This window comes from Notamacropus eugenii, chromosome 5 (genome assembly GCF_028372415.1).
Source record: "Notamacropus eugenii isolate mMacEug1 chromosome 5, mMacEug1.pri_v2, whole genome shotgun sequence".
NCBI classification, from domain to species: domain Eukaryota; kingdom Metazoa; phylum Chordata; class Mammalia; order Diprotodontia; family Macropodidae; genus Notamacropus; species Notamacropus eugenii.
The window spans coordinates 33,735,428-33,749,846 of NC_092876.1; the positions used below are offsets into that span (position 1 = coordinate 33,735,428).

General features: G+C 53.9%; 1 protein-coding gene across 3 annotated transcripts in view; it reads left to right on the forward strand.

Moving 5' to 3' along the window:
• AGRN (agrin) overlaps nucleotides 1–14,419 on the forward strand; it is an 86,704-nt gene that overhangs the window by 23,686 nt on the left and 48,599 nt on the right. The gene's annotated exons all lie outside the window — the stretch shown is intronic.

The following is a 14,419-nucleotide window of genomic DNA, read 5'->3' on the forward strand; positions in this document are numbered from 1 at the left end:
ATTAAGGGCAAAATTGTCAGTAATCCCTGTATTACCTCTGCCCCACTTCCCGTCCCTCCATTTCACCTTTGAGCCTCTTGCCCTCTCTAGAACAGCATGGCCCAAAATGCCTCCTTTTTTTCCACCTAATCTTTAACCTTTTTCACCAGTTTTGGCTTATTTTGCACCTTAGCTTCTAGATTTTGTTCTTACAGGACCACATTTCTTGTGTTCATTTAGTGTGTGTGTGTGTGTGTGTGTGTGTCTAAAAAAAAATCAGTGTTCATGGATGAGTTCCTTGTGCATCCATACCTATCTTTTTTGGCAGCTTAGAGAGAGAGTTGGCCTAAACTTCGCTCTCAGGTATTTCCCATCCATCTTGGACTGATTGTTACTCCAGAGAATTTTGGGCCTCAGTGTTCTACCTAGCCTTTCTCTAAATTCTTTGAAATAAGGCTTAGGATCTTTGTGTGTATGTGTGTGTGTGTGTTTGTGGCGGGGGGCATGCATTGGGAGAAGGTCCCTACGCAGCTGGTCTTGGGTTTTCGTTGTGATTTCTCCAGATCTCAGTGACTCCATCTGAAATGTTAAGATTGCCTCTGGCCCCCAGAGACCAGGGCTAGGGGTACACAGGGAGACCTGGGCACAGCCTGGAGGCACAGGGCAGCTTGGGTCTGAATCTGACAGGTGGCTGTGTGCCAGAAAAAGACTTAAGGCAAACCCAAAGAGCAACTTTCCTAGGGCCTGGGAATCCTGGAAATGGGGGAAGGGTCTCTCTCTGCCAACGTGACTGACTGTTTCAGGGTGCAGGTCTACCTGGGACTAGCCTGGGATTGGGAGGCGTATCCTAGGTGTCAATGGAGAATTCCATGATCTTTGGGGAGGGATGATTTAGGTAGGGTGAGACTCTTGTTCTCAGCTTTACCTCTGGGCAAGGCTGATCTGAAATGGTTTTTTGTACCCTTAATCTGTCTGGGCTGAGGAGAGAGTGTTTAACTGAATGGAGGCAGAGGCCTGTGTGGCTGGCAGGGGGAAGGTCTGGAGCTGTCCCTTTTCTGCTTCCCCCTATCCCCTTTTAGAGGTCCTGGAGGCTGTTGACTTTAAATGCTAGACTTTTAGGAATTTATTTACCGAGGAAGGCCCAAGAGGTGGAGGGACTGATCCTTCCCCTCCTTTGTGGCCTGTGTGCCAGAGTTCAGGGTTCAAGTAGCCGGGTCTGCTTCTCCACCCCGTCCCTGAAAAGGCCCAAAGGGGGCTTGAGGGAACATTTGACTAATGTCCACAATGGGGCAAGAAGGGCAAGTGGGGATGGGGAAAGGGGATGGGGTTTGATGAATGGAGATGGTCTGATCTGGGGGAGAGGAGCATGGAGGTTCATGGGGAGGGGTGGGCTAATGGATAGGACAGGCCTCAGTGAGTGGAAATGGTTCAGTCTAGGGGGAAGAGGCAGGGGCTCAATGAGAAGGTGGAGCCTTGTGGAATGGGACCCTGTGGAATGGTCGGAGGTGCCCAGGGAGGACATGGGCAGAAACTGGCATTCTCTCTCCCCCTTCCTCCTGGTCCTGGAGATTCTCAGAGTTTCTTGAAGTTGGAACAGGTGTGGGTGGGGTATGACTTCTGTGGGCTGTGCCTTGGGGCCTGGGAAGCAGGTTCCCTCTGGAGTTGTGGGGGGCCTCCTGCTAGTAGCAATAATCTGTGGCCTGGCTCTGGGGTTGACTTGGGGCTGGAGGGGAGTGGGAAATGCTCTCCCACCCCTAACCAGGGCTGCAACTGAGAGTCCAGGGGCATCTGGGCTGAGACAGTAGAGAAGCAGCAGGGGAGAGGAAGCCGGGCCTGGTGGTGAGGGTAAGGCTGGGCCTGGGTGAGAGCTCTGGGACTAGGCACTAGGTGGTGCTCATCTCTGTCCCCTGTTAGCCCTGGGGGCTGCTTGGAGGACCTCCTTCCCATCCTCCCCTCCAGGCTCTAGTTTTCAGGTTGGTCCTAGGTCAGGGGTTCCCATGAGCATTTAGTGTTGAGCAGCTAGGCCCAGGCCTTAGGCTGGGTGGCAGGAGATCTGGGCTCTATTCCTGGCTTGGCCATTAGCTAAGTCATTAACTTGACTTTGGGCAAGTTATTTCTCTGAGCCTCAGTTTCCTGATCTGCAAAATGGCAAAAATAATACCTTCTCTACCTCCCAGGGCTTCTGTGGCAAAGGATCAAGAGTCTGCTGAGGGCCTGGATAGCACTGAGGCCTACAGTAAACTGTAAAGCGCCTTCTTACTAACTGCAGGGAGATTCACCTGCCTCCTGTAAAAGGTGGCTGGTCCCAACTGCTGAGTTTGGATCAGTGTTTCCCACTAGAATTTTCCTGTTGATAGTCCAGCTTAGAGCCTGTGTGTGTGTGTGTGTGTGTGTGTGTGTGTGTGTGTGTGTGTGTGTGTTGGGGATGGCTGGCGGCTGGCAGATGGCAGACGTCTTAGCTCTCTGGGAAGTGTCCTCAGCTTGGCTCCACGTTTGCGCTCCTGTTTAGGGCTTGGTGGGCCAGGGCAGGTCTGAGGAGGTCTGAAGAGGCCTCCTTGGTTGCCCCAGTCAGGTGAAGGTAAATGTGGGAGGGCCAAGAGGAAGCCCCCTCAGTCCAGCCTTTGCCTGGGGAAGAGTTTCCTGGGGAAGAAAGCTCACAAACTGGAGGTCATCCTGTCCAACCCCTTCATTTGACAAAGGAGGAAACAGACTCATTCATAGTATGGCTACAAAATGTCTGGGGTGGGATTTGAACTCAGGTCTCTCTTACCTCAAGTGCTCCACCCCATCTGCCTCTCACTGAAGGACCACTCAGTCTTTGCCATGGGCGATTCTGGGGGAATTCTTTGAGGAAAGCAGGAGCACCCATGGCCTGCCAGACATGATAAGGTGTTGCAGGAGGCCTGGCAGGAGGAGCTGGGCACCCTGCCTAGCCCCCTCCATCCACATGCCTAAGAAATGACTTCAGGAGTGAGTGTTGTGTATCCAGTGTCAGTCACCTGGGCCCTGGGAGGAGTGAGGGCCAGGTACCACCCCCACCATGTGCCGCCCACCCCCCAGCCAGAAGCTGAGTCATTGTTGGGGCAGTGGTGGACATCAGGGCTCTAATGCCTTTGGAAGCACCTGCTGCCTATCCTCCCCTCCCCCCACTAGCCTGGAGGTTCTCTGGGTCACATCTGGAAGGAATAAGCCCTGAGTGGAAACATCTGGGCCAGTTAGTGGCTGCTGGTTTGACCCCTGGGAGACAGACAGGCAGGGAGGGAGAGGGCCAGGGCGGCAGTGCCAGGCTGTCACAATGGGCCAGGAACGTCAGGCTGCTATGGATTTCAATAATAATTATGCAGATCTATACGTTGCATTTTAAGATGTGCAAAGTTGTTTATATAATCTACACTCAATTTCTATGTCTATGTTTTTGTTTGACCATCACGGCAGAAATAATCCATAGGTTGCTATTATTAACCCCATTTTACAAATGGGAAAACAGACTCAGGAGGGGCCAGATGGGGAAACTGAGACCTGAGGAGAGTCACCCATCTAATAGGGTCCAAGGTAGGACTTGAAGCCTGGACGTCCTGGCTCCCAGGCTCAGCACTGTAACCACTATATTGCTCCTGATCTCCTGTATCCTGGTGCCCCCCTGTTTCTGGAGGTGGAGGATGCCCGTGGCTTTTCTGATGCTCAGACATAATAGCCAGGGGAGGTCTGGCTGCCCACGCTGGCTCTTCTGGGGGTGGCTGAGGGCTTGGCCATGGGGCAAAAGCTGCCTGGGTGGGGCAGCTTTGGCATCCCTGCCTCTCCCTCATCCCTCACCCTTTCATGGCTAGATCTTGCTTCCCAGAGAAAGTGAGACCCTGATGCCCCCATGTCGAGACTCTCAATCTTTGGGGTGCCTCACCGTGGGGAGAGGTGAATCTCCAGCAGAGTTTACCCCAGCAGGCCAGCTCTGGGTCCCAGCTCTTCTGTGGACCACCTATGAACCTCAGCCTTTCTCTTGGATGCCCCTTAGACCCAGCTGAGAGGAGGGAAGCAAGCAGAGGCCTCAAGCAGAGCAGGATGGTCTACCCTAGCTCTGGCACTGAGCCCTCCCCCCAATCCTGGTTCATTTATTCTATATTCTCCCCTTCCTACCCCATTCCTTTGTGTCTGAGGCCCAGAAAGGAGGGATGGCAGTGGACAGGCAGGATCCAGGCAGGATCCAGACCATCTGTGGGATGACTGGACCAGAAACAGGTGGCAAGGAAGGGGGAGTGGACAAGGTGACCTGAGGAATCACATGAGGTGTATGCGCAGATACATGCCAAGATATACACAGAGATCATGCATGTGTATCCAGGTAGATTACAATGAGGACATAGATATGTATGTGAGCAGATGGGCACATACATGTAAACAACCACACTGTGTGCATATAGACACAGGTGAAGGTGCCCAGGCCTGGGTCACTCACCTTTGAATGGAGGTGAATGGGTGAGTCCCTATTTGGAGTTTGGGGCGGGGGTGTGGGGGGAGCCTGCTCCAGGCCTGAGACACATTATCCTGGGAAGGGGGGGCTGCGTAGTCACAAATGTCCCTTTTCTTTTCGATGCCTGGTCCTGGCCCAGACCCAGAGGAGCTGTCCTGCCCATGAACCATCCATTGTCTTGTCCCCAGGCTCCTGGGAGCTGAGCCCAAGGGGCCCTGGAGAAGGGGAGACAGAGACAGCAATGAGGAGGGGCGGGAGGGCCAGGCCGTGGGAGGGGGCATGCAGTGGAGAGAGGCCTGCTGTCTGCTTGGGCGGGGGGCTGCTTTTCACCTCTCCTCAGTAACTAGGCTGTCTGGCACAAGAATAGTTGGGCCATTTCCCACCCCCCACTGGGCCTCAGTTTCCCCAGCTTTCAAATGGGCTGTGTCAATCCTCAGAGTCATCTAAGGGCCCCAGGCGCCGACAGAATCACAAATGATCCCGATTCTGAAGCCAGGGAAGGGAAGGTCTGGGGATCTCTCCCCTTCCCTTCCCAGCAGTCATTACCCAGGATCTCCCACGCTCCTTCTCCCCTTAACATCTCTCCACCCCATCCTGTAGGGTTGGGGAGGAGTCTATATAGGCATCTCCTGAGGACCTAGGCTTCCATTCTGAAGGTGGGCAGTGTAGTCCAATGGTTAGTGTCCAGGGCTCTGGATGGGGGGGCGGGGATGGGGGGGGAGAAGCTCTTCTCTGTTCCTGTTCTTCTGCAGGTACCAGCCTTCCTATAGTTCTCTGGACCCAGCTTCAGGGGAGGAGGCCCCAGGGATCTGACTGACCTTGGTCTTAGCCTAGACCTTAGGCCTATGATGCCTGACATGTGTAGGTGGAATGCCCAGCCTAGGTCTGAGAAAGCAGATAGAATAATATATCTGAAGCTGGGAGGGACCTTAGAGGCCACCCAGTCCATTTCTCCTCCCATGTTACAGATAAGGAAACTGAGGTAGAGTGAGAAGGAGGGACTTGTCCAGGGTCACTGAGTCAGCTGAATTGAAAACTCAAACCTCTGTGTGCCCACTCCTGAGACTCTTAGACTGGTCTGTCTGGATGTGTAGTCCTCAGCAGAGGCCTGGAGCTGAACACAGCTAGGAAGGGGGAGGGGGGTGTTGCTGTTTGAGGTCCTTCTGCCTCCCCCCCCACTGGGTTGTTCAGAAGGGAAGCCAGGCTCCTCCCCTGAGGGGCCCCCATCCCTTTCAGGGGGAGCTGAGTCCGTATTGTCCAGAGGGGGGTGGGGCTATCTGCATGAGAAAGGGCAGGGCTGGTTGCCATGGGCACTGGCCTGTGGGCAGATACTGGTGGGGGGGGTCCCCTTGGTCTCCCATCCTCCTCTGGCCTAGCCCTTTCTTTCCCCTCCCCCATGACCCACCCTGCCAGAATAGCAGCTATATGTTTGCACATGTGTGTGGTTTTGTGCTCCCATGTAACCAAGGGAGCTATCCTGTGAGGTGGACTGTGAAGGCCTGTGACCCAGAAGCCCCCAGATCCCTAAGGGACAGACCACCACCCGAGGGAGGGCAGGCCTGCAGTCCAGGAAGGGGGCCTTCTCAGAGTCCTCAATCAACAGGGACTCAACTTCCTTCTGGGCTTGGGGGAGGGAGGGGTGCTGCTGTCTTTGTGGCCTCAATGCCCCCTTTGTTTCTCCATTCTCAGCTGGGACTCCAGCCCTGGGGTAAGGGTGGTGAGGCTGAGCTCTCTGGACCCCTCCCTCCCCCAAATGTGTAAATGCCAGCTTGGGCAGCTTCCAGGACCACCTTTGTGCCCCCAGTCCCCCATGCCCCACCCCAGCGACTTCATGTGTGACCCTACTGGACAGGGTCTGGATAAAGGGTGAGGACACTGGCGTGAACCACACATTGCTGGAGACAAGGTGGAGAGGGGTTCTGGGTATGGGGGCCAAGGCCAGGCTCTGCCACTTAGCCAAGTGACCTTGAGCTGGTCATTTCCCAGTTCTGTGATCATTGGTTTCCTTGGGGCTGGGATTTAATGCTCTTCAAAGCCCTTCTCAAGCTCTGTTCTCTGATCCCTCCCAGCTTGGACATTCCATATTCTATATTCTAGGTCCTCCCAGCTTAGACATTGTGTTCTAAGGTACCTCCACCTCATTTCTGACATTCTGTGTTCTAAGGCCCTTCCTAGCTCTCACGTTGATTTATGTTCTAGGTTCCTCCTAGTTCTCACATGCCATTTTCTAAGGGCCCTCCTAGCTCCCAGACTCTCATGTTCTAAGGGCCCTCCTAGCTCTCACATTGTCTGATTTATGTTCTAGATTCTTTCTAGTTCTCACATGCCATTTTAAGGGCCCTCCTAGCTCTTATATTCTCTGATTTATGTTTTAGATTCCTCTTAGATCTTATATTCCATTGTTCTAAGGTCCTTCCTAACTCTCCCATTCTCTGTTTTATGTTCTAGGTTCTCCTAACTCTCCTGTTTTGTGTCCTACTCTGACATTTTCTGTCCTAAAATCCCTTTTCTGTTCTAAGATTCCTGATATTCTACATTCTGTGTTTAAAGATCTCTCCCAGTCCCTGATACTTGATGACACTTTATAGCTATGTGAAGCTGGGCATTCACTTAGTCTCTGTCTGCCTCAGTTTCTTCAATTGTAAAACAGGGATAATAGCAGCACTTCCCTTCCCAGAGTTGCTGTGAGGATCAAATGGGAACATATTTGTAAAGTACTTCCACAGTGCCTGGTGAATAGTAGGTGCTTAATAAAAGACATTCAGTGTTTAAAGGCCCCTCCTAGCTCAGAGTCTCTTTTCTGGGTCCTAGAGGTCCCTCGACATTCTGTGGCCTTTCCTTCCTCCTAGTCAGGACATCCTCTATTCCAAGGCCCCCTCTAGCTTATGTCCATCTCTCAGAGTTTGTGACTGATTAGTAGGGACCATCTCTTCATCTTGCCTCCATCTCTCCATCTCTCAGAGTTTGTGACTGATTAGTAGGGACCATCTCTTCACCTTGCCACTGAATTTTGGGAGGGAAGCCCCTCCCCCCACCATGTCCATCCTGCCATGAGAGGCATTGTGATGGATAGTAGACAGTCTGGGAGCCATTGTTGTTGCTTGTTTTCAGTCATGTCTGTCTGACTCTCCGTGACACCATTTGGGGTTTTCTTGGCAAAGACACTGGAGCAGTTTGCCATTTACTTCTCCAGCTCACTTTACAGATGAGGCCACTGAGACCAACAGGGTAAAGTGACTTGCCCAGGGTCACACAAATAGGAAGCAGCTGTGGCCAGATTTGAACCTAGGAAGATAAATTTGTCTTCCTGGCTCCAGCCCCAGTGCTCTGTGTACTATGGTGCCCCTTAGCTGCCCTTTAGTAGCTAGGGGACCTGGCTTTGAATCCCCTCTCCTCCTCCTCCACTTCGTCGTTGTGTGACCCTGGGCCAAGTCCCCTCACCTCCTTGAGTCTCAGTTTCCTAATTTGTAAAATGAAAGAGTTGGATTAAATGACTTCTGAGGTTCCTTCTCACTCCAGAACTCTCGGGCTGTCATTTTTTTCCTTCTCCTAAAGCAGCTGGAGCTTCTGGGATAGAACTATTGTCTAGCCTTCCTCCCTTCCTTCCCTGCCTATATGAGCCCACCCTTCCATAGCGTTGCTCCCTGACTCATGTATCTACAATAGTTTCCTTGACCCTCTGGCGTCTTGCCCAAACTCTTGGGTTTGGCATTCAAGGCCATTTCCATCTGACCCCATCCAATCCCTCCATTTTTATCTCATGGCATTCCTCCATATTGAACATACATATGGCAGCTAGGTGGTGCACTTGATGAAGCCTGGAGTCAGGAAAACCTGAGTTCAAATCCAGCCCCAGACACTTAGCAGTTGTGTGACTTTGGGTAGTTACTTAATGTCTGTTTGCCTCAGTTTCCTCAATTGTAAAATGAAGTTATTGTGAGACTCAGATGAGATAATATTTGTAAAGTGCTTAGTTAGCACAGTGCCTTCACACAGTAGGCACTAGATATATGCTAGTTAGGATCACTATCATTGTTATAGCCATTTTTAGTGGTGGTGGTAGTAGTAGCAGCGGCATCCCCTCTCCTCACTCAATCTCAAGTACCTCTGCCTTCTGTTATTCCCTTTGCCATCCCTGGCTTCCATCCTCCAAAGATTCTTCTCTGACTGGCCTAACCTCCAGGGCAGGGATTAACTCCCTCATATAATTCCCCTTTCTTTGATACTCTAGGGTTTGTCCCTATTCCCATTTTAAAGATGGGGAAGCTGAGTCTTAGAAGTCAAATGACTTGCACGGAGTCATACAGCAGGAAACTGTCAGAGTCAGAATTTGAACTCAGATCTCTGTTGATTCCATATCCAGGCTCCTTTTCCACTCTACCCCGTAGGCATTTAAATGCCTGTTGTCTGAGCTCAGGAAATGTAACCTTGATTGGCGCATATTGGATGTCTGGCTCTTCCCAGGGGGGACCATGGCCCTGCTGTTCCTCTGTGCATTTTCCTCCCCCATTTGGGGGAGAGTCAGTGGAAAGAATGCTGGACCTAGCCAAAGAAGCTGGGTTCAAGTCTTGACCGTTCCTATCTATGTGACCCTGGTCAGGTTACGCAGCCTTTCCCCCAGTTGTATGACCTCTCAGTGACCTTGGAGGCTGCTGTCCAGTTCTCAAGTTATGATCCTGTGAATCAGACTGAGCCCATAGCTAAGGAGTGCTTCATTTCTCTTGGTCAGTAGGTTCATTTCACTGCAAAGCCCTTGGTAATAAATTACCTCCTAGGAACTTGTCTGGATGCTCACAGTATCTCAGAAAGAAGCAGGATGGTAGTCATTCATCCCATTTTTAGACTGAATTAATCCCACATATAGACGAGGAAAGGATGTTCTAGGTCCCCCAGACAGAATCTGAACCCAAGCCTCCTGCCTGTTCACTCAAGGGCCAGGCCATACTTTTCTCTGTCACGAGGATCAGACAAGGCAGGGCCACAGCCTAACAGGTGGAGCTGGGCACAGAGGGGCCAGGGCTGCCAGTAACCTGAACCCACTGGAATCCAGCCTTCTCCCTCCCCGAGGGAATTCAGGGCTGGGGGCAGAGATTTCTGCTCATTTAGCAAACCCAATGACTCAGTCTTGACTCAGGAAGGAATTGCCTCTAGGGGAGTGGGGGGGGCTTGGGTAGCATGACAGTGAGGCTTTGGGTGGGGTGCTCCCCCTTCTTCCTCTTCCCCCAGCCTATCCCGAAGGCCCCACTGGTTGGTCCTCTTCAGCCAAGCTGTCCCTTTCATGTGATGCGGGCCATTTGGGGATCGTCACCTCCCTGTTACCCAGTTGCAGAATTTGAAATGAGAGCTGACCATCAGAGCCTTGAGCCAGACAAGAATCGAGGATTGGAGACCTGTTGGGCAGTGGATTGTGCCCTGGGTCCTGGGAGAGACTCTTGCCTACTGGAGCAGCCCCCAGGGTGGTCACCCCAGGACAACCTCTCCTCCTGCCTCAGGGGCGCTCACTCAGGCTCTCTTCTCATGGCTGTACCAGGGGCTGGAGAGGCTGGAAGGGTATCCATCTCTGACTTCCTCTAGACCCAATGTAGTTCCCTCAGCGACCACTAAGGGTCGCTGTTTCCTTGCAGGAAGAGCTCAGTGAATGAGGTATGGAGCCAGCGAGCAGGGAAGAGGGTGTGGATGCAGGAACTTGGTACCATTGGAGACCCACCAGTAGGGCAGAGCACTGGCTCTGCCTGGGGTGGGGGTGGGCTGGTTTGTGCCTTTGCTGGGCTAACAGCGCCTCTGCAAACTTGGAGATCTTTTGGGGTGCAGTTTTCATAGAATCAGAGCTGGGAGGGGCTCCAGTGAACATCTCATCCATCCCCTTTGTTTTTACAGGGGGGAAACTGAGTCTCAGAGAGAGGAAGGGACTTGCCCTCAGCAGACCCCCTATTCAACTCCTGGACCCACCTCTCTTCCAGGGCTATGGTGGTTTATTTCCCTCTCCCCCTTCCATTCCCTACCTTATTGCCCCCTTCTCCTCCCCTCCTCCACGCTATCACGACCATCACCACTTGGAGGACAGGAACAGCAGAGAGGGTCCTGATCCCCCCACATGTGCCAAATACGGTGGGAGAAAGGCATAGTATGACATCACTGGCCTGTCCAGAGGAGCTGCCCTTTTGGGGAACCAGCCTGTTTCCCCTCCCCATTTCCAGAGTTGGCCAGTAGGGGGAAAGATGGTCTTGAGGACATCCTTGTGCCTTTCCCTTTGCATCCTTTGGGAGATGACCTCCTTAATTTGCATATTATTCATTTGCATATAACTTATTTACATGTTCTCTAAGTGAAGCTTGGGAGAGGCTTTTTGACTTGGGGGTCTTGTTAGGTCTTGCAGACCTGAAAATGGGAAGGGTTGGAAATGCCCTCCAGCAACCTACCTGGGAATTACTGGGTGATTTTTCTCTGCCCTTTCCCCTATATCCCACCCTCAGCCACTTGGGTATGGAGTCCAGGGTTTCCAATCACATATTAAAACCTCTCAACACAAAGACACAGACACACTGGGATAGACATACATTCAGATGACCTGACAGTGTGACAGCCTCATACTAAGACACTCAGAGCCACCAACACACTCTCAGATGTGACATACTCACATACATATACAGTCAGTGACAGACCCATTCTGACATTAGACTCAGATACTTTGACCTATTCCCACTAAAATAGTTATACCAAGACACTCAGCCCCACTCAGCTCCACTGATAGTCACAATAAGCTCTCAACCTAATACATGACACACTCAGCCCCACTGATACATTCAACCCTGCTGACACACTCAGCCCCACTGATATATTCACAATAAACTCTCAACCTGATACGCTGCTCCACTGACAAACAGCCCCATTGATACACTCACACACAGACCCTCAGCCTGACACAATTAGCCCCACTGACACAGTAACACACAGACCCTCAACCTGACACAGCTCCAGTGACACACAGCCCCACAGACACACTCACACATAGACCCTCAGCCTGACACAATTAGCCCCAATGACACACTCACACACAGACCCTCAACCTGACACAGCTCCAGTGACACACTCAGCTCCACTGACACAACTGGACATACCTCTGTGTGCAGACATACCTAGATACAGAATTATACAGGGTTCACATTGACTTGATGATGCTTCGGGATATACTCAGATTCTCTGACACTGCCACACCCACCTGCCCCATTCTTGCTCTGACACACTCACGCTGACATGTTCAGACACCCGAAGACTCAGATGTGTCAATGTACTCCCCTTGACAACAAATGCATGACCACCCTCCTCCACTGACACTCAGATGCTTGCACACTCAGCTCTATAGCTACCCTGACACTTGGTGACATTGACATATTCAGACCCCCCCCCCCTGCAGTGACATAGCCATGCACAGTCAGATGGGATGGCTAGACCTCTGATGTGCTCCAACCTGAGCAAACTGCTGGGCACACACTGGGCATGCTGCTGGGCACACTCAAGGTTCAACCAGACAAAGCTAGTGATATATCCATACATACTGACAAACAAACATACTCCGAGACTAGTTTACATGCATATATGGACACATGGATGCTTAGACCCCCCTCCAAACACACATACATAAACATACTCCAACACACGTATACACACAAATCTCTTGTCACAGACACGCCCTGACAGTCAGACACACGGATGCATGATAACAGAAGACAAATAAGAGGTCCTTCCCAAATACCCCTGCACCCACAAGCCTCAGGGGAATAGGGCAGTGAAGGACCAGCCTGGCGAGGGTACTCTCTGCCCCTGCCCCTGCCCCACCCCCACCCCCACCCTCGGAGCATATATAGATAAGACTCCTTCCTCCCGCCCCTCCTCCCCTGGTCTCCCCCAACGTTGCTGACGCTGCCTCTCCACCGGGGCCCCTCCCTGCCCCGGTCCCTGCTCCCACCTGGCCCCCCCAGCCCAATCCCATGCCTGTCCCCACCTCCCCAAGGCTCCTGCTCCTTTTGTGTGACCCCGCCCGCCGCCCGCCCTGCCCTCCCCTCCCCTCCCGCGCTGGCGCTGGCTCACTCCTTCTTGTTGCTCGCCTGCTCCTGCGGGCTGAGGGCTCCCCCAGGACGGCGGGAGAGCTCCCCGGAGACACCTTCCTTTGTTTCTTTGCTCCCCCTCCCTTCTGCCGGCCGGCCTGGCTGGGGGCCCTTCCTCGCCTGCTTTCTCTGCCGCCGCTCTCTGGCTCACTCTCTCGCCCGCTGGCTGCCTCTGGCTGCCACCGCCGCTGCCGCCCCCCAGCACTGAGGCTGGCTGGCAAGGAGGAGGCGGGAGGGAGCCGGGCTGTGCCGCCGCCGAGCCTGCTGCCCCCGGCCCTTTCTTCTCTCGTCAGTCCATCCCTGATCTCTCCTTCCTGTCCGGCGTCCTCTCCGCTCAGCTCCCGAGGCAGCACCGCAGCACCGTCTTCTTTGCTGGCACCGGCTTCGTAGAACAGCCCGTCTGTGGGGAGGGAGCCGGGCACCTGCCATCCAGAGAGGGGCTGGCACCCGCTGAACTGAAGAGAGCCCCGGAGCAAGGGGGATCGGTTTTCTGAGAGCCCTTCTCTTCCCCAAGTGAAGGCTGGCCAGGAGACCCGCGCCAGGACTTCATCTGGGAGCCGGGGTCCCAGCAGCATGAGGAGGGGGGCCAGCCCCCAGGGGAGGAGCAGCCAGAGGCCCCAGCCTGGGCGGGGCAGGCGATGGGGCGTGGAGAGGCCCCAGGTGGGCTTGCCGCTGAGCTGGAGCCTTGGGGAGCTGCTGTGAGGGTCGACAGGGGGGCCCGAGAGCGCTGGAGGAGGATCAGGGATGCCTGACCACTGTGCCTCTCGAGGGCACAGGTGACCCCCCCGCCTCGGCCAGGGTCTCCCTTGGAGAACTGGGGGAGACTTTGGCTTTGGGAAGGATTCCCCCCTCCCCCCACCTTTGGGATTACAACTAAGCCCGGGGAGGGGGCCGAGGGGGAGGCTTCAGCCTTGGGTTTCCTGCACACTCCACCTGCTTCCCCACCAAGTTGGGATTAGCGGGTGCAGTGTGCCTTCTGGAATCTTCCCCCTTGGAGAAGCAGCAAGAGTGACTGAAGCCTGGAGCTGACCCCTTTCCCCCACCTGCTTCTTCAGCCTTTCAGTCTCCTGGGAGAGAGACTGGTGGATTAGTGATCCCCGCCCCTTCTCACGCCCTGCTCCTTCGGCTTTTTCTCTTCCCGGGTCCCTGACTGCAAGCAACTCCTTGGGAATTTCAAGATGGGGGGAGTGGTCTCCCCCCTCTTCAGCTGGGGGCAGCTCAGGCTCTGGGCGTGACCTCTACCGGAGGGCCACTGCCTGGGTCGAGGCCGGCCCAGGGGCCCCGGAGGGGGGCGTGGCTGCCGTGGCGGGGCCCAGGGCCAGGGCCATGACCGCCTGCCAGTACCCCGCGATGCCCTCGGCCCTGGATCGGGACCAGCTGTATCAGCACAAGGTGTCCCTGGTCGTCCGCTATTTCATGATCCCCTGTAACATCTGCCTCATTCTCCTGGCCACCTCCACGCTGGGCTTCGCTGTACTTCTCTTCCTCAACAACTGTAGGTGTCTTAGGCCCCTTGGAGGGACCTGCAACCCCATCCGCCTTTCTGAGCATCATCGCCCTGGCTGTCTCTTTGGCCCTACCTGTGCGCTCTGACCTGTTCCCCAGTTTTCCGGGGAGAATAGAAGGAATGGGGGGCTGGGTTAGAGATGACAAGAAATTGGCAGGGGATCAGAGTGGGTTGGCTTAGTTTTGGATGTGGGTATAAGAGGTGGCCAGCCTGCAGTGCTGGGTGCACCCTTAATCTGTCCTGCCTAGCCCTAAATGCCTGGGTCCTTAGCAGACCTGCCTCCTGGTGGCCCCCAGCCCTGGTCATGGGCTGTGCTGCTTGCTCTCATGCAGAACAGAATCCCAGACCTGAACTGTGACCCAG